The sequence below is a fragment of the Melospiza georgiana genome, chromosome 8 (genome assembly GCF_028018845.1).
Source record: "Melospiza georgiana isolate bMelGeo1 chromosome 8, bMelGeo1.pri, whole genome shotgun sequence".
Lineage (NCBI taxonomy): Eukaryota > Metazoa > Chordata > Aves > Passeriformes > Passerellidae > Melospiza > Melospiza georgiana.
The window spans coordinates 16,307,771-16,321,452 of NC_080437.1; positions in this window are offsets into that span (position 1 = coordinate 16,307,771).

A 13,682-nucleotide genomic window follows, 5' to 3' on the forward strand; every position below is an offset into this window, starting at 1 on the left:
GGAAATTGAAATCTGTAGTGACCTAATACTTGTTGGAGAATCCGTCAAGGTTCATGTATTATGCAGGACCTGGCAGTGATTTAAAATAGTTTTTAAATTATTGGAAATGTTATAAATCATTTCAGCACAATTTGTAGCACAGCGTCACATTTGCAACACTATTCTGAATGTTGTGTCAACATTTCCATCTTTTTTTTTTTTCCGGGAAATTTACAACTTGGTTAGTGGTAAAAACATAAAAATAATTTCTTGAAACTGAAACTTGGCATGGCCTCATCCCAGTTCAGGAAACAAAACACTGGAGAAAACTCGATAATATGTTTGGCCATTCTGGAATTATGAATGTGTCGTGAAGACATAAGTAACAGCACAGAGAAAAATCATAAAAGTCTCTGGTTTAAATAATTCCATTCTTTCTTCTCCATTTAACTCTTTTCCTAAAAATAAATTTTATAGGATGATATGTCATTGGGTGTTGTGTTCCAGTTTGTAACATGTTCAAGAACCTTTTGTTTAGAGAGAGAGTCCTACGGATCTTGACATTTACAGGTGTACCTGATACTATGTAAACTGTGAAGTTTAAGCACATGAACCTCTTTATACATGAATCATTGTCCAGTCAACTCAGATCCACAGTCACTGTAAATTATACTGTTTTCCAAAATTATAACTTCAAAAGAGCTACATCATGGCAGTTCAGTTTGAGATAGTGCATCTTACACAGAGAAACCTAAGCACCTGGAATGCTTTGGATCTCACTGAGAATGTCTATAAGCATTTTGGTTGGTCATCTAGAGAAGAAATATTTTTGGTTTATTGTATGAAAATGCCCTCAAGCCTATATTAAAAATATCTATGGAAAAGTAATAAGCCCATCAAGGAAGTCAGTGCAAACAATAAAATTTACACTTTAGTATGTCTTTTATGGGCAGACTTTGTGGGATTTCTCTCCCATAACTCCTACAAACTGATGAAGTACCACTAATTCCCCCAAGGAATAACAGGTGTCTAAACATTTATACATTGAATATACTCATTCCCCGTGCTAAAATCATGTCCTTAATGTTAAAAATTAGTATCTAAAATCAAAATAACTTTCCCATGTATTCTTGTAGAAAGAACTACTTTGGCTAACTTCACTTTGTTCTATTAGTCTCTTTGCTTTTATATTTTAAATAATCTTATTTACAGGATTTTCGCCCCACACACACCCTCCATGGAAAAATATATATTATTGTACATCTACATTGTAGAGTATGTAGTGAGCATATGCTTCTCCTCAAAAGTCCTTAGAATTATTCTAAAAATGCACTAACACTGCTATTTTTTGATCACAAGTGAGAGAAAGCAAGAAGTTAAGGGCTCTGCATGGTCTCAGTTAAATTCAGTTCTCAAAAATGAAAATGTATGGCTGTGGTGTAAGACATGCTGGAGACTACTGCTTAAATAAAGCCCAGACATGTGCAGAACAAATTCATCAGTGTAAAAAAAAGAACATCGAATTAGAGTTTGAACACTTGCTTGAAATCAGTAAGAAAATTCTTGTGCATGAAATTACTGCCATATTAAGAATTTCCCTGTGAGGGCTTTAATCACTGATGCAGTTCCATTAGAACTAGTGGGGCTGTTACATATTTAGAAACAATTATGCAGTTGTCCATGTTGGTATGGTGACAGATCCCTATTTATCTTTGGAGATGCTGGAGGGTAAAATCTTGGCCCTCGTAGAAGTCTGGCAAAACGTCCTATGACCTCTACCAAGCCAGGATGTTCCTTCTATTATTACCACACACTGCCACATATTTGACTGCAGTCACCTGGAAATTTCATCCCCTGGCATATGCTGTTGAAAGAAGTGACCCTGGGGAGAAAAGTCATCCTAAGAGTGCAACGAGTTTCATCCCACAGTCATCCTGAGTATGTCCCTGCCTGGGAGCTGAATGCATGAATTCTTTACCTGCACCGCCTCCTCTGCTCAGCTCACCTGCCAGCAGCTTCCCTGCAGCTCTAACATTCAACCTTATATTCCTTTGGGACTAAAACAGCCTTTTCTTACATTTTTTTAATTTGTGGTATTCCCCCACCCCCCAAAGCCTTTTATATTTTAATTTAATCTGAAAGATTAATCCACGAAACTATGTCTGCTCCTCTGAGCACAAGCAGAATGCTTCTTGGTTTTTGTATGAGGATATGCATTGCTGCACACAACAGAGCATCACCACCCAGCTTAAGACCAACAGATTATGTTAATATATACACTCATATATTTATATACACACAAAGTGAGTAACCTGTGGGCATGTTTTCTGATCATTTGCTGTCTCATCTATTACATTTAATCAAATTGAATAATAGTGTAAAATAGTCTCCTGCTGCCATTTTACTGATTCAGGTGCTTTTTAATTCCTGAAACTAGCAGATTATAAGGTAAATGCTATAGTAGTTTCAACTCAGGAGTTGTAATTGGCATAATACTGTAATTTGGAAATAAATGTTTGTGGTAGATCAGCTGTCATCCCACAGGGATGGAGACAGTGACTGTTTCTAATAAATCCCACATGTTCCTTTCTACTCTGGCAAATATACCACACTGCTATATCAAAGCACTTCACAAGCTTTAATGAATTAGTTCCTGTAAGAGCTTTGTTAGGTGAGTGAGTATTATTTTTCTTGCTCCCCAACCAGAGATAGACAAGGTTTAAAGCAAAATGGTTAGAAGAGGATGCTGGCCTCAGGAAAAATCTGGGCATCTGGGTATGAAGGGCTCTACTCTGGGCACAAGAGATCCAGTTTCAGAGGTCCTCTGCTAGTTGTGGAGAAGAAACTGCTGGTGTGTTAACACACATTTCAGAGCTTAGCTGGAACATGTCTTTTGGCTGCATTAACTGTTCTACATCTTAAAGCAGCAATGGGATGAATAGAATTTGGAAGGGCAAAGGAAAATGCTAAAAGCAAAGACCGAAAAAACCAGGTGGCTTTTATACATGACAATGTCTATAAGATGGTGCCTTTTGTATATACAGTGTCTCACAGTACTTGATGTGGAGGCTCTATTTATGCATGATAAAGGATTAGTAAGTGATTACTAGATGTTTTAATAAATGGCAATCAATTGTTATGGGTCCAATGGGTCAATAGGGTTCCTTACAACAATAGCTCATCATCATCTGAAACACCCTACCAATGTGTTTAACCTCTATATGCTTCACATTGAAACACCTGCTAATCTTGTGTTAAACCTCACAAATGGAATCTTAATATAATGTGTGACTCAAAACAAATTTGCTGGAGAAAAAAGGATTAGCACCTAGGCTCCACAGTAAATTGTTAGTTATGGCTGTACTGGATTTAAGTTTCTCTTTTTGCCATGTAAAAGGCACTGATATGACAGGAAGCATTTTGCTGCTGAGCGCAAGAGTGGTGTTTTCAAGGCTAATCCCAAGAGGAGGGCTGGGAAATTGCTGGACTCTGTACCAGCCAGCAGGACTGAACTCGATGCAGCCTTGTGTTTTTATACACATTACAGTAATACTTGGTGAGGACAGCTGACAAGATAAAGGATGAAATTGAAAATGAATAAAGATCAGTTTGTTCAGAGGTAGTGAAAAGTGCCATAATCAGGGGCTGCTCAGGTCCTTCTTGCTACTGTCCTGCTGTGTTTAGTTAGTCTGGTGAAAGGGGAGGATGCTGATGTTTGCAGGGGCCATTTTAACACCTCAGCTTGTCTTTGTGGGCTTTAAAGTAATTAACTCTCCAATTATTACCGGTTGACTTTGTCGACAGGTTTAGGTTTCCCTCCTGCTGTTCCCTTTGGGGATATTGGGTTGTCACTTTATGAGAGGGGGGATTCATTTTAAGGTTCACACCAAATCCCTTTCACAGCTTCCAACAGCTCATTGTGTTCTCCATACTGCTGGAATATTCTCTTGGTCTCTGTTTAAATGAACATAACTTATATAACTTTTTCCACATTGAACTGGACAAGCAAGGGGGAGGGCGAAGGAGAAGCTTCTCCAAAAAGGCAGGTAGCACACTTGCTAAGCCATTCAGAAGAAAAGAGGGCCATCCTCGGTACTTAGAAGCCAATAAAAGAGACTGCAAAGGCAGTTTTGCTAAATAAAGTTGCTTTGAGCTGCGAAAGGATTCTGACAGTGCTTAATGTAACTGAAAGAATCCTCACAACTTCCAGCTGTGATATGGGTGTACTATATTATAGCTCAGTTTTAGCCAGGGGAACATTTCCAGATCTGTAGTTGTTGCAATTTTTTATTGATCAAAGATTGCCAAGAAACATGGAGAGAAAAAGGTAGGAGAAAGCTTGATCATATTCTTGTTAATCCTATTCTCATCCAGTTTCCACTATATATTTTTAAAAATCCTATTAATAAGCTGAAGAAATAGTAATGACCAGAGAGGCTGCTACCAGCCACATAATTTGGAGACTTCTGATGATGCCCAACCCTTGGTGTATGGCAGCAGCAGAGTTCTAAGAAATGTGACTGATAGGCACAAGGAGCACTTTTCAAACTCAGAGGACAGTGAAAACCCTCACCTACTGCAAAGCTGGTTGGAGTACTTACCCCTTGCACTTGTGCTCAGCATCTCCTGGCACACCAACATTCTCACCAAGGGTGGGAGTTTGGGAAGTAATCTATGTGGCAAACCAGCTCTGAAATTGCTAAGCCCAATTGCTAAGCCCAGGCTTAGAAAAACCTTTGGTCTGCTCTGCAATGCTTGGAAATTGAGCAACATCCACTCTAGTCTTTTCTTTTTGCAGCTTGAACCAAGAGGAGTTTGACTGGTGTCAAGGACCACACTGCTATCTCCAGCTGGATTTTTAGTGGTGTCTGTATGATGTTTTCTTTACTTCCTTTGTTGGCAGCATTAGTTGCGAGGTTCCTTTGCTAAATAAAGCTCTGGCTGCACAAACAATTTATTTCAGTCACTTCCCATAGCTGCCGGTACTGCAGCAACTCAGGCTCTCTTAGCTAGACTAGAAGGCCTGTCAGAGTCAGGTGGCAATACACCTCATCATCTCAAATACCCTTTCAGGAACCTTTAGATCTGCTCAGTGCTCCCTTAAAAATTGCCACTGGCTTGCTTGTATTAGGGCTCCCAACCTGACTAACTCTGGTTGTTAAATTATCATCATGCACAGAAGGATTTTGTATTAAATATCCTTTGGGAAGGAAAATCTGAGTGAAAAGGGATTTGGAGGTCAGGAGAGACGTGTTTTTCTGTGTCAGGTAATATGAAAATGTGAAGTAGAAGCTAGGAAGAACCAAGCTAATCACATATCAATGTTGGAAATGTGAAGTGTCTTCTTCATATGCCTAGAACTACACAAACTGTCTCCTCACGGTACACGGGAGAGGTACACAGCTGATGATTTATTAAGGTGCCAATTGCATTATCCAGCATAATGAAGGCTTTTGTTTATTTAATAATAATAATAATTTTTTTAAAAGAAAAGAAAAAGAAAAAAAAGGGAAGTTCTAGTTCTCAGCTGATGGCAGGACCTGGGCAAGCTGTGAGCTTGTTCCTTAGTGCTGGCCAGATCCCCTCTGTTCTCCTGATATTATTCCCCTTTGTTATTCGATATCCCACAGTGCCAGCTAAGTCAGGAGTTGTCACACTCCTACTGGTGCAGCAGGATACAAAATAGCTGGGGGTGGGGAGGAAGACTGGAATGGTTAGGAGGTGGAAGGGAAAAGGCCTTTTTTTTTTGTGAAAACAGTAGCACCAGCTGCATCCTGCAAGTCGCTAAATTAGCCAGTCACTTGTTTTTCTTTTAATTTTTGTGTGAATTCAAGAATAGGTTGTGGATGTCTTGGCAACTCATGAATGAGGCTCTTTATGAAAGAATTCACCTTGCAGAGGGGCTGCTGTCAGATGCACAAGCCTCTTTCCATTAATTAAGCTGCAGAACATCCCCTCTTTTTTTTTCTCTATCCCTCTCAACGCCTGGATAATCAGACCCTGTGTCTTTCTGTAACATCCACCACTGCCTCTCTCTCTCCTCACAGTATTTCACCCACTCTGTTAATTCTGGGCTGCCAGATTTTTATTTTTTTTTTAACACAGCTTATTGCTGCTAAGTGAGATATCATGCTGCCTGAGCTAATAACTAAGATGAATATTCTGCTCCACTGCAACTAGTAGCATTCTCTATGCTTTATCTTCAGCTGAAGGGTGGCCTAAGAGCAAAGTTGGATATTTTCAAAAGCTCAGCTGGGAGTTAATCAACTCTTATTGTTTTTCGACAGGAGCTGGATGCTTAACTCGCATGCAGTGAGTGTGAGTCATCCCCTGGATTGTCACCCACACACAAACAGCCCCACAGAGGGTGCACAGAACTTTTCAGGCATGCTAGAAATGACCAGCCATTAAAAGTGTGTCAGCTGAACTGTACAGGTTAGGGAGTGATTACAGATGTAATTGTGCTTGAACAGACTCTCTGGGGAGAGAAGGTGGGCACCTTCTCAGGAACCTCAACCAGCTCTCAGCTTTGCTGTGTCTGAACAAGATATGAGGCTGCAACTGAGCAGTCTGGAAGTTTTTAGTGGGGATATTTAGATACCCGTGTGCAATTATGAATTTCCACACCCGCTTCAGGGAATAATCCCAAATCTTATAAAAAAATGAGGAGCTGACTATCATACCTTAAGTATTTGCATGTTTGGGCTTAATTTTGTATGGCTGATTTAAAATCCCAGTCATTGGGAATAGAAAATATGTGTATGGTATTAATGACAGGCTGTTATAAATGACCCGTTCGTTTTCCTTCACTTCCAAGTAATGCTGAACATTAATTTCCTGCAAATGAAGCAATCTGAAGTAGAGCACACCAAATAATTAATCTTTGGAAACTCTGGACTAAATTAAAATAATCTGAAGTTAAATAAAGAGCTCATCTGTGCTCTTTCTGGGAAGCAAGGGATACATAAAAGAATCAAAAAGAAAGCAAATACTGAGTTACCTAACAGAAAAGGAATCTACAAATATATGTAATAAATTCCCACATTACATCATAAAACTAACTTTCTCACAAATGCTATCATTGCAAATGCCAAGACACATAGGAGACCTTTCAATTAGTAGCAAAAGTGAATAAGCAAGTGGGAAATTATTTGCATTAGACATATGCATTTTCTATTTTGGGGCTTGCTGGCCTGTTTGGATTTTTTAAAACGTATTATCAAATTATCAATTATACTAGAGATCTCCTTATACTGAGAATTGGGTGTGGTAGAATTTAAATTACCATTTAAATGGTAAACTTGAAATTCTCTGTATTAATTCAGGCAGCATATTAAAGAATGAGCACTCATTATAAACTTTATGCTTTTATTAGCAAAAGTTGACTTTTTAACCCAATGCTGTAATTTGGTTAAAATTAAAACATAAGTAGAGTTGAAGAGTTATGTAAATTGAGAATATTCAGAAATATAAGAAAAATAATTCCACCTTTACTAGGTCCAGGAATAATGAATGTCTATATTTCAGAAAGAACAGTAAATAAGCTTACTAGTCCTTTGTTTCTTTAAGAGTTTCACTTGTCTTATTTTTTTCAATCTTTCCTTGGCTGTAAATCTACAGCTATCCCAAACTATCAGAGACAAATAGTCTAATGGGAAATAATATGGGTGAAGAGATGAAATATGATAGTGGGCAGCAGGATCTTTTGAGTTTTAAAGACATGGCATTGTACCTAAACGAGCTGAAACTCCTTGCTACAGTTTTCTTGTTTATAAAATAGGAAAGATGTTAGTCTGGCTCTTGGCAAAGCTCAGAAATGCTCCTGTCTGTATAAATGCTGAGGATTATTAGAGAGAAGATGTTCAGCTTGGGAGTGGGGTTCTGAATATAGTGATGAACCCACTAAATTTCAATTGCTGCATATGAGCTTCTTTCTTCTTATAACAATTAACCTCTTAGAAAAGAATTAACACTGAGTTTACATGTTGACTCTACAGACATTGGATAATTGCTTTTAAAAAAATCATCTATAAGTCCAGGAAATTACATTTCTCCTTTTGCTTCTAAAATTACAAACTTCTGACTTCCCAGCTGGTAATGCAAGCAATCAAAATCAGGTCTCTTGAGTGCAGTTGTATGACACACATGAACAACAATCTCATTTCATAAAGAATTAACCCACAGCCAGCTACGTTAACTGGCTCCAATTCATGCCACAAAGCCTGCCTGCTCCAAGCACTGTAGTTCCTGCTTTACACAGGCAGAAATGCACTGGTGAAACAACAGCAAACCTTTTTGGAGTCCTACCCTAACAAAGCTCCCTGGCAGAGGGAAAGAGTTTGGAATGAAGCATCAAACTGAAACCCAGAAGCTTTGGCTTCATTTTCTGTCTTTGTTACAGGCTGCCTATCAGTAAGGCAGTCACTTAACCTCCCTGAGTTTCATCTTCTATCATTCAGAGACAGTAATACCTCCTTTGGCTGTCTTTTTGATCTAGAGTATAAAGAAAGTGACATTATCCCTCCCCCCCCAATCTCAGCTAAGATATCCAGGCACTACTGTGATTCTAATCAGTAACAGCATTAACTACTGTTTAAACACAAGGACCTACTTCAGTTTGAAATTTCCTTTATTTTATCTAGTTAAAAATCTCTTCACAGTTTCTCTTATTTTTTTCATCCTTTTTGAGAGAAAGTAAGAAGAAAGAAGTGACTTGTTTTAGGTTGATGATTTAGTTCTGTAAGTGCTCCCAGTATAGGATCACAGAGAAGAAGCAGAGAACACAGATCCAAAATGAGAAAAGATTTCTCTCATCAGGACCTCTCCTTAAAATATGTTCTTCAGAGCTTAAATTTAAAGATGATGTGCAAATGAAAGCCCAGAACAAACATGTAACTCATTTGTGTCCTTTTCTCAGTGAGGTACCTTAAAGTGGCATGGGTGGAGGTTCCCTCAATACATTGCAAACATTTCATGGAATACACACCTTGCAGCTTCTGGTATTTTTTCTTGATGCTGAGTCTAAATCTTTCCCTAATGTGTTTCAAGTCATTGCAACCTTAATTATAGTCCTAAATCAGTTCTTCTTAGTGTTTACTGCAAATGGTTATCTTGGGTAAGCAATTTCCATATTCCTCACTAGTAACCAATTAAGCAACCTGTAGCAACTTTCTTTTCTGTTCTGAAATAGTTTTTAACTGAAAGATTTGAACAAACTACACCACATTCAGTAGTGCCAAAGACTGCCATTTAGAGGGGTTTATGCTACATTGTCCTGTCTAGAGAAAGGCTATTCATACATCAGAAGACTGACTTTGCAGGCACATGTACATGTTTGTGTTTGAAACTTCTGGACTGACAACCTTCAAATCCAGTTGCCTTCTCTTGGGACAGAAACATGAACCTTTATTTCTCTTTGATTTGAGAACTGACACCACTGTGGTCTCCATTATGAGTCTAGCAATATTAAAGTGTGTTGCTCTTTACAGGCAGGACTGACTGCTTGAGTTGAATGAGTACATGTTGACCTTGGGGGAGCTGCAGGGGTATGTGTTTGTTTGGTTTTTAAATTTATCTTTTCCAAGATGAGGGGAAAGAAGCTTTTAGACATTACAAAATACATGTGGATTTAAGCAACAATTGATTTCAGAAGCATCTTATATTTTTCAACACTGCTTTATGAACTGATGAGGCTTAGTAGAGCTTTTTTTAAGATCAAAAGATGTGACAGTTCACAAAATATGCAGTGAAGAAATGAAATCATTCCCTGCACACACCGAGAAGCACCAGAATCCTCTGATAAATGTTTCTTCAACACAAGTCCAGAAAATTTGCACTCCATACAATGCACATACTTCAAGACAGACAAGTGTCTGCCAGCAACCAAAGTCTGTCTTCTCTTAAGGAGAATTACAGAGGTGCAGAGCAGTCATTGCCAGTTCAGCAAACATGGAGCTGTGTGTGATGTGCAGCTCAACTGAGGGGCAGGGAAGGACTCACTGAGAGCTGGAGCTGGCAGGTTCCTCAGGGTTCCTGCTTCTGCCCACCCTGGTGCACTGCTGGGCAGAGCAGCCTGTCACTGTTCTAGGTACAAGGCTTCTCTGTTACCTGGACAGCCCTACAGCTGTATTTTAGCAGGCTGCTTTATTATTTCCTATGGCTAGACAGAGTTAACCCTCCCAAGAGACAAATACGAGCACTTGTGACAGAGACAGACGAGTTACATCCATTCATGGAAAGAAAAACAATCTTATGATCATGCAACTGAATTGTTTCTAATTAATTAATGATCTATATTTCATACTGCTGAAGCAGAATCTGAGACACACTAGAAAAAAATCCTTCATGTGGCCCATCCTAGTAGTGGCAAGGGTGTTGAGACACGGATTCCCTTATTAACAAGCTTTTAACTCATCCCTTAGTCTCATTCTCTTGTTGCTGGGCACACACCATGAGAGGCTGGTACCACATCAGGGAACAGCAAGGGTGTCCCAGGACTGGCAGCAAGGGAGCAGGGAAGGGCAGACCCCAATACCCTACCCAAAAGTCCAACTCACCAGGCAGGATCTGTGACGATGAGGCAGGTCCGAGGTCAGGCCTGGCAGGATCTGTGATGATGAGGCAGGTCCGAGGTCAGGCCTGGCAGGATCTGTGTGGGGTCCAGGGACCCTTGGCAGGGCCAAGCTGATGGGGCAGGGCCAAAGTCAGGGCCAAGCTGCAGAGCTGCTGGGGGCTGAGGCCTGGGAACACAGACCCCATGGCCATGCCAGGTCTGGCTGCAGCTGAGCTCCTGCACAGAGCCAGGGCTGAGCCAGGCTGGGGCTCTGGGCTTGGGGTGATGGGGATGCTCCAGCTGAGCCTGCTCAGGGCTGTCAACACTCTCCCAGAGAGATGCTTTGTGTCTCCAAGTTTTCTTGGTAACTAAATGTCATGAGGAGTGCCATATATTGGCCTGGCAGATAGAGCAGGACTTTAATGTTACACAAATAATAATCTGATCCTACAAACCCGTGTATATGTCATTGAGATCTTATTACAGCCTGGGTAAGAGGATGCTGGGTGTTTGCACTGATGAGGCTATTTCAGTATGATAAGCTGCACTAAGTGGGCTCAGTTGTGCATCAGTGGAGTGTATTTGCATATTGCACTGCCAGGGAAAAGAAAACCTTACATTTTGCAAGAGTTTGCCACGCACAAAAATGCCACTGCAAATATCTGAGTATGTGAGCAGTTCCCATGAAGGCAATATTCCATGGAAGGTGCTAGCAAGGGTGAATTAAAGGGTAAGTGACATTTCCAGGATTTGGGATGCTCAGTGGAAAACTCATCTATATATTTTCAGGACTTTTTACAGTATCCATTGCCTTTTGATTTATAACATTTCACATGGAAAAAGACTGGCAAATATTTTTGGGTCTAAGAATTCAAATAGTCTTTTGAAAGAACCATTATTAGAACCAGCTTGAACTCCAGCCAAATATTCCTATTCTCTTTCACTTCAGCCCTTGATATATGCTTTCCTGTAGAAAGGAAGCCTGGAAGAAGTTTTTTTTCCCTATGAGCTGCTGATTTCCAAGTTTGGTGTTTGTTCATTTGGGTTGTTGTTTTTTTTGTGGGCTTTGTTGTTGTCTTTTTTTTTTAAGTTTCTTTTTTTTTCCTATTTTATAGGTTTTTAAATAGACAGAAGAAGGCAAAATGTATCTTATATTTTCAATTCCACGTTGTGTTTTCTATTTTGTCTTAAAATTCTCCCATAAGTCTAATGCAATCTTATTCCTACAGTAATACAATTATTTTAAGCCAGGACCTTGAAAATCTGGCACTACATGTAAAAATCTAAGAAGACAACATTTATATTAAAAACCAATATCTCTATACAATCATAGAGACATGCTCATACATGCATATGCACACATATTTTTGCTGCAATGATATATGGTTTCTATACAGGCCATTAAAATAATGTACACAAACTAAACAAAGCAGATTACAAGCAAAACGTGCAGCAACAAGTTTAAGATTCCAGTTGTATTCTCTAAGTAGGTTGAGAAGAGTCATAACATCAGTAATTTCTCTCTGCTTTGGCAGCATTTGTGTTCAATGCTTTATCTACAAAAGGGATTTGGGGGACAGGGAGAGATCCTAAGGCTCCCAGATTGTTTCTCCAGCCAGATTCAGGCTGGGTCTGGTTTGGCTGCAGTGTAAATGAACCTTTCACCACGTCTGAATGAGAGACTCCTGCATCCCTCTAAAGAGCAGCTCTGACAGAGAGTCACCAGTGTGGGACAGGCCTTTGGGCATCTGTGGTGCCCTGGAATTTAAGCAGAAGCTCTGATATAAACCAACAGCCCAGGTCAAGCACTCATCCCTCCCTCTGCCATCCCAGAATGGAGCAAACAGAAGGGACCCTCCTGCTCCCAGCTCAGCTGTCCTGCAGGCTGGCAGGACAGGACGGTGCCAGCGCAGAGCACAGCGCTACCTCCAGACACCTCGGGGCAAGGAATGAATAAACAACCTCACCCATGGGCTGAGAGTGCAACAGCAATGAAAATGAAAGTGATTGGATACTCTGTGAATGCATGGATAATTCTCATAGCAAAGACAAGAGAAGGCACACAAAACATTGCTTTGGTAAATGGTGCAGAAAAGGTCTGTCAGCTATAGGTGTCTCATGTATACTTTGTAGTTTCACTGAGGTATTTTGCAGCAAAACAATCAAGACAAATATGCAGATCCCAATTATGGGACAAGCATCTTCTTGCATTGTGGTGCTAGGAGTTCTCTGCCATCAGGTTTTTTACACTGCGCTGGGACTGTCTGAGAGATCAGAGCCCAAGTAAGACCCCAGTCCAGCTGCCAGGTGTGTTTGTGTGGCCTTGAGGGCACAGGGACTGCATGGGTGAAGTGGAATCACTTTCCCCACTTAAACTGTGCACGTACAGAAAGACCTTGGTGTTTAGTTTGGGTTTGATTTCTTTTTTGTTTTCCTGTTTTTATTTTTGTTTGGCTGTAACAATGTGCTTAATTTCTGGCTGATCAGCTTCTGTGCTTTAATACTGATGAATCTGCAGTTGGACTCCCCAGGGTGTCATCCATCTCACATTGAGCCCAAACACAGGATGCCCGCCATCCCATATCCACCAGAAGGTTCACCAGCAGATGCTGAGTAGCCTCATGATTTTGTCAGACCCCACAGGTTTGGAAAAATCATTTGCCGGACCACCAGGCAACAAGCAGCAATTACATCTGGCAAGCCTAAATCCAAAAGGGAATATTATGGGATTTAAAGCCATCAGGGACCATTCCACACCACAAAGCAACTTTCTGACTTATTCCACGCTTCAGCAAGGGCAAACAGAGAGGTGAGGGCCTTGTGTGAGGGCCCTGAGAGCAGGTCCCCACCTGGCTGTTTGGCTGTCTGGGCTCAGGGCCAGCCTGGAGCTTGCAGAGCTGAGAGCTGCCCCACTCCTTGGCTGGCCTGGAAACAGCCAGGGCTGATGCCCCTTCCTGTGGGACCTGCTTTTAAGCTAAGCCCCTTCCATCAGGCCCCATCTGAGCTAAAGCTCCTGCTGTGTTGCAGCCATGCCTGTCCCTGCTTTTGGACCATTGCTCTGGATCCTACAAACCCATGAGATCCTACAAACCAATCCTGACCTGGAGCTGACTTCCAGCCTGGTCTCAGAGCTACCTTTTCACCAGGAACC